A 7,573-nucleotide genomic window follows, 5' to 3' on the forward strand; every position below is an offset into this window, starting at 1 on the left:
AATAAGTATGAAAGAATGTTACAACAGAGTGGCTTTTTAAGGAGAGCTTTAAACTTTGGCTACTGAAAGATGCAGACCACGGACAAAGATTTGCAGTCAAAACAAATGGACATTCATGTAAGACTGTGGGATGGCACCGATTTTCAGTCAATGAAAGGTTATGGAGAAGTCATTGAAAAGTCATGGAAAACTATTGCTAAAAAAGTGTACGACCCCTGAATAATAAATAATATAATCATTGATATTTGTTGTATTAACTTGCATGCTAATGATTGGGATACATATTATATAGCTAAAAATACAACATTATTTTGGATGTCTGTCCAGCCTATATGGAATTGATAGAGTACTGTATGTTCATAAATGACTATGTTAACAGTGGCATTTAATGCATCAAACCTGCATTTTGTTGTTTACAGGGACCAGAGGCTACTCGCTTATTGGAACTTCAGATGTGCTGGGAAAAGTTGAAAAGTCACAAATTTAATTCTGATGACTTTCAATAAAAGTGTTTGGGACTCCTGTCTCATGTTAAATTGAACCGATGTCAGGCATGCCTTTTTTGAAACAACAATAAAATATCAACAGTTTTCATTTTGTTCTATAATTTCATAAATGCAACAAACTATAGTTTGCTTACAGTGGATGACAAAAAAAACCTTGGAAACAAAAATGTAATAAGTATCTTGTATGACCCCCTTTTGTATTAAAAAACTTCTGTCAAACATACTAGAAATAACCTTTTGGATAGATTCAAATCCCTCTGAATATAGTATAACTATATATAAAACTATACACTCTGTTATCTTCATTTTAAGGGTCAAATAGGTTTTGCAGCTCCAGTTGAATTGGGGGAGAGTAAAGGTTGCTGACCCCTGGTCTAGTCACTAGTTTGCTCCTAAAAACTGAAAAATATATTGTTGATATGTTTCCCCTACATGTAGCTACACCTCTTCCACATTATTTTTACCAGTCTGGAAAATAATTTCTGCGCCGTACGTTGGTGTGGGAAGTAGCCAGACTGGACAGACTGGTTAAGAGTGCAGCAAGCCAAATAATGTCGGCGCAAATCTGTGAATTCTCTGGTCGTCCACAAACGAACATGGCGGTTAAAGGTAAAAATTAGAAAACATGAACAATATTTTTATTAATATTGATTATTATTATTATTATTATTATATAATAATAATAATAATAATAATAATAAACATTTCGATTCAACATTTATATAATCAGATTGTTCGGAGGCGAGAGGAAAACTGTCACTGTCAGCTGCACATCTGTCAGCAGAGAGAGAGAGTTTCCCCGGTTTGTTCACAAAAAAAAGGTTCGATGTTCCCTGGTCACACACAAAGCAGGAAACATAGGACCCGGGGAACATAGGTACGGCCCCATTTAAAACAGTACAATTTCATGAAATAAATAACTTAATAAAAATAAACAAATATTGGATGTGTTATTGACTTTAGCTGCGATGCTTTCCTCGCGGTTGTCCATTGTTGCACTCGTCAGCCGGTTTTGGAGCATGCACGTTTGGTGCAATCGGCGTTCGATTACTTTCCTCTGTGACCTGCCTGTGACCTATGTGACGTCATTTCAGCACTTTTCGACTCGTACCCGTTAACTTGAATTCGTCTTCACAGAGAAGATTTCGTAGTCGTAGAAATTAGAGTTGCACTCACAAGACTTTGCACTCACAGCTTTTAGATTCATACTCACATAAAAACAATCCTAACCGAACAATTTCTCAGACTCATGTGTATGAGAGCAGAATTTTGGGTACAACTTTTTTATTTAAATACAAATGTTTATCATTACGAATACGAATGTTTAGAATTATGGATACGTCTTTTTGACAGTTGTCTTACTCCATACCCTCCAATCCCACTACTCATGCTGACTCTTCACAGGATAGTCAGGAGCAATCACGTTGTGTTGCTGGTAGCTCCCTACTGGCCAGGCAGGATATGGTTTCCTCTCATCCGTCAGCTCCTCGACGGGGAGCCCTGGCCTCTTCCAATGAGGCAGGATCTTCTGTCACAGTTGGGCGGGAGCATTTGGCATCCTCACCCGGGGCATCTCCAGCTGCATGTTAGGCCCCAGAAGGGCCGGACTCATTGCTAGATTTATGTGATCGGGCTGTTGTCGAGACCATAACCAATGCTCGTGCGTCCTCGACTAGACTGCTGTACGCCAACAGGTGGAAACTCTTTTCTGTTTGGTGTGGCAATCAGAATGTGAACCCAGAGCGTTGTTCTGTGCCTGTACTGCTTAGGTACATGCAAACGTTGTTAGATAGAGGGCTCTCTGTCTCTAACTATAAAGGTATATGTGGCTGCTATCTCGGCTCGACATGCCCATGTGGATGGTCGATCAGTGGGCTCACATGTTCTTGTGAACAGGTTCTTGAAGGGTGCACTCCGGTTACGCCCTCCACATGTCGTTCGGGTGCCTTCATGGGATTTGTTGGTCGTCCTGGAAACCTTGTGTTCTCCTCCATTTGAGCCCCTGGAACATGCCGATCTCAGGTGGCTGTCTGTTAAGACTGCTTTTCTTCTTGCCATTACATCTGCGAAGCGGGTTGGTGAGGCTCATGCTCATGTCCATTGCTGCGGACTGTTTGCGTTGGGGTTCTGATGGATCGGGGGTTACCATGTGTCCAAACCCCTCTTTCCTCCCAAAGAGGCTTTCTGATTTTCATGTCAACCAGCCTCTCAGTTTGACAGCCTTTGCCCCAGAGTCAGGGGCGGGGGGGTCTACATTCTGATTCCAACTTACTCTGTCCTGTTCGAGTTCTGAGACAGTACATAGAGGTTTCGCCTGGATTTCGTAAATCCGACGCTCTGTTTGTGTTTCATGGTGGGCACAGGAAGGGCTGTACCTTGTCTAAGCAGAGGCTCTCACATTGGGTTGTTGATGCCATTTCTCATGCCTACAGGCTTAAGGGTCTTCAGATCCCTCCTGTGAAGTGTCATTCGACCAGAAGCGTCTCCACATCGTGGGCTGCTTTGAAGGGTGTTCCACTGAATGACATCTGTGCTGCAGCTGCGTGGGCTTCTTCCTGCACCTTTGCCCGCTTCTACAGGGTTAATGTGGCCGCGCCCCATCCCGTGGCGACGGCTGTCCTGTCTGTTCCTTCGGTCTGCAACTGAATTTCGGTGAGTGCGGATTCCGCATGACTTTGTTGGTACACGTCATCCAGGTATTTCATACCGTCTCTGGCGGTCAGGAAGAATGAAATAGAACGAGAGTTACGGATGTAACTAAGGTTCTATGAATTCTGGATGACCGCCAGAGTTTGTTGTCACTCGGAATCTTGACGAGAAGATTCTGTAGGAGACAATCTCTGGGTGCCAGCCTCCTTTATACAGGTCGCTTGTGTCACCCAGGTCACGTGACTTTGTTGATATTTTGTCTCGATCTGCGCATGCGTGTGATGGATATCCAGGTATTTCATACCGTCTCTGGCGGTCATCCAGAATTCATAGAACCTTAGTTACATCCGTAACTCTCGTTTTCACTGCATGAAAACCCAGATTATCGGCGCCACGAACGCATGATAACTGCCGCGAACGTCCGTGAGGGAGGGGGGTGCGGGGGCCGCCTGCTCGCGAACCCCCGTTAGGTGCAAACGGCTCAAATTAGCATATCAATGTCTCGATAGTCAGACCTGCACTGACTGACACAGACGACCATTGGATGAAACCACAGATAGTTCCAAAGTAAAGTCTCTGTGATTGGACAGCAAACCCCTCACTCATTGGTCACCTTTTTTAACATATGGCCTTTTGCCCCTCCCATCTTTAATAATAATTATAATAAAACAGATGTTAATAATAATATTATTATTAATGATACTACTACTAATTATTCTTATTGCTATTGATACTGATAACTCCACGTCACAATAGAGAATAAGAGACATAGGAAAGTACACACAGAAAGTGCAGCTTTATTTACAAAAGAAACCACAAATGACAAACATGCTTTACAAAGAATCTCTCTTGGCTGCTTCAGGGTCATAAGTTGGAGCAGGTCTTGCAGAGAGTGGTCCGCTATGCAGCCTTCTGTGGTGGGTTGCTCGGTACTCTGGGTCCCTCTCAGTCTCTCTTGTAGAACAGAACACAGTTCTGACAGCTCCTGCAGGATGGAGGCTGAACTATCCACCCAGCTTCTCCATCAGCTGAGCCATCAAATCAAATCAGATTTTATTTATAAAGCCCACAACTACAAAACACAGTTTGTCCTCCATCCTCCTCATCAGACATCAGGTCAATTGTGATGCCCCTGCAGACGTCCATCTCATCCATGGTTAAAACAGCCCTCCTCGCTTCCAGCAGCTGGAAACACAAGTAGTACAATTAGTGCTGCTCCATGCGTGTATATATACAAACACACGTATGTATGTATGCGTTTGTCTAATTAACCAGTTAGTTTAGTAAAATGCCACACCTACCCCTTTGTCGGAGTTCCCCTTGGCCCTCAAAACAGAGTTGAGGGAGCGAGGGGTACGAACGTTCACCTAAGAAATGAGACACACCTCCATTACGTCATCACATCGTCCGGACTTGACGCTCGCGGACTGCTACATCAACAAGCCGATGCGATGCTTGTTGATGTAACAATCCAAAAATGCCGTCCTCACAAGTAATGTCTGTTGCCTGCGCTATTTGTCTGTTTTTACGACTGTCAGCTGCTAACCAACGACATCGGCGGCGACGCTGTGAGGAGTGTTCACACACACAGTTACAGCGACTGCAGACCCGCTGCATTACCATAGCCACACACACACACACACACGGTGCAGAGGGAGAAAGCTGCTCGCAGACAGAGCGGAGGAGAGCGGGGACAGAATCTCCTGTTCTGTCCTGAAGACGTAACTGTGCACTCCGGCACAATTTGTTAATGTTAAAAAAATAGCGATAGCAGCTAGCTAACCACTTACGAAAGGAACGCCGAGATAGCATCGGCTACGACTAGCTAGTAATTCAAAACAAACTTGACTAGTGATTCAGAAACACAGTAGACAATTGAAGAAGACCACAATACAATCATTACACATGACTGCCGTGATTAAAATACTGAAAATACATTTGTGCGAGTCTTTAACGGCCAGCTTTCAAACTTTGCTGACAGGTGACGCGGCGGAAGCTGCGAAATTCCTCAAAGCCCTCCGTTTCAAGTGTGGTCCTGAGGAAGCTTCGTTTTGAGGGCTACGTAGCCCTTCGGCTTGGCCCTAGCCCTTAACCCTAATGAGAACTGAGACAGCCCTACCCCTCACATGAACGCGCAAAAACAAGGGGTAGGGGGAAGGGGGAGGGCTAAGGGGTGGAATTGGGATTCAGCCTTAGTATTAAAGGCCACATTATACTTCTCCGACTGCGTAATGCGTTATCCGTCTGCGTCACAACGTAGACCACTCGAGCCTTTATACTTCTGCGTCGTGGTGACGGATAGGCGCTGCAATTTCCCGCCCGATCAGTAGGGGTCGCTGCGCAAGGTTGTTGTGCTTTTGGCTACAGTGAGCAATGGCGTCCGAGGGAGAAAGACTGTTGTTGTTGAAACAGCGGCCGTTTGTCACTTTTCTGTGTCCCGGAACGCAGTTTTAAGATAATGTGAGGCGAGAAATTGGCCATTTAGAGTCTAAACATGTGCTGTGTGTGTTAAGATATGACGTATTTATAGTTTGGCAGCAACGTTGTTGGCGGTGTTCAGCTCCGCCCTCTGTGGTCACTCGCTGCTCACTGTGAGCCGGCACAGAGCAGCTTCGCTCGGCCTGTCCTGAAGACCAATCGCAGCTCTTGCCGTCTCCGTTGTCCCTTGACGGAGTGACGGACACTTAAAAAATATTCCGTGCACCCGGAGATGACGCAGAGGCTCTTCGACAGGTTCTGCGTCGACGCAGAGGACTCTGCGTAGCCTACGCAGAGCACTTTACGCAGGAGTATAAATTGGGCTTAAGGTCAAGAAAAAACATTTTTAAATCATGCACTGATTTCAATCGTACCCTCTTTCTTCTCCGTCTGCTCCAGGCTGCTATATATATTATATGTGTGTTTACTCGACATTATTGTAAATGAGGGCTAAGTCCTCAATGATTTTTCGAGTTTAAATAAATCAAATCAAATCAAACCTCTCACTGCTCCTGATCGGGCTGAAGGTCTGGCTGACTTTATCTGTTCATATGTAAGTTCTTCTGGAGTGTCTCGTAGTATGTCTTACAGGATGCTGACAAAAAGAGAGGCAACAGGCATTAATATAAAAAAAAATAAAAAAACACAAACAGATTAAAGATTAAAGTTACGTACTTATAAAGACTCCAGAGTCTACTCCACACATATCCGGGCTTGCAGAGAGAGTTTCCACCAAAGTCACAGTGGAATTGTGGGACGAGTCAAGCTGAGTCTGTCAGCAAATAAATAATACAGTCAGGTCAGATACTTATACTCCTACATAAACTGTAAAGTGTTTTTTCCTTAAAATCTTACGCTTGTATGGAGTCATAATGCCTGTCGTTTCCCTCTGAGTAATGAAGAAGAGAGAAACGTATTTACAGTAATTTTAGAAATCGTGCACCCCTCTTTTCCTCTTCAAATCAGAACAGACACAGTTTGTTTCTCTGGATTCCACAGCTGCTTCCTCCAGCAACGCCAGTCTGACCTCCATGGACGCCATTTTGGTGTCTGTTTCCCTGTAGAGTAGTGTGTGAACATTTTATGCTCTTCAGTATTTGGATTCTACAAAATTACAATTCTACTTACTTTTGCTGTTCTTTCAAGGTCCCAATTGACAGCTGAGTGGCACAGTTTTAACGTCTGTTTGAGTGCCTGTGTGGTTAAAATGACCCTGTAATGGAAAATAGTAAAGATTAAAATAATATTACGGACCATACAAAAAAGACTGGCATTACTTTAGTTGAATCTTCGTCATATTTAGTTGTTCTCTACTCGAAAATAATACAGGTATTTAGCTTTAGCTGCATATCTCAAGTGTTTCAACATATGTAGGATAATAAACACACATTTCCTGAATGGCCTGCAAACAGCTCTTAGCCTGAAGAACGTTGTTTACTGGCGTGAGAGACGCACACACACACAAATGAAACACGTGTAGCTTAGCACTTAGCCGCCTATGGCTAATGCTACATGACAGAAAGGCAGTTTCATTGTCAGAAATACTTACAACTTGAGCTGCAGGTAATCCACCAGTTATTGTTGACACTGCTCCTTCGTTTAGATGAAGTTGTGTGCTAATGCTGCGTTCCAGAGCCCATCCAAACAAATGGGATGTGGGACTTATCCTACCTGAATTTTACTAGCTCCTACTTCAAAGTGTTCCAGCAATTGAAGTTGAATCTTAGAAAACATGGACGATCGCGGCACTTTAGATTTATGTTTGAAGAGGCATTTTGACTCTCAGCAATTCAGTCTACTTAGATGCACAAGCGAGACGTATGTGTAAAAGCGATACATATCGATATGTAACGTCATGAGTAGACTTTTACCGTAGCCCTACATATCTTCATTCTAACAGATAACAACGACAACATAATTTCACGCCATAACATTAAAAA

This window comes from Microchirus variegatus (assembly GCF_963457635.1).
Source record: "Microchirus variegatus genome assembly, chromosome: 19".
In the NCBI taxonomy this organism is placed as follows: Eukaryota; Metazoa; Chordata; class Actinopteri; order Pleuronectiformes; family Soleidae; genus Microchirus; species Microchirus variegatus.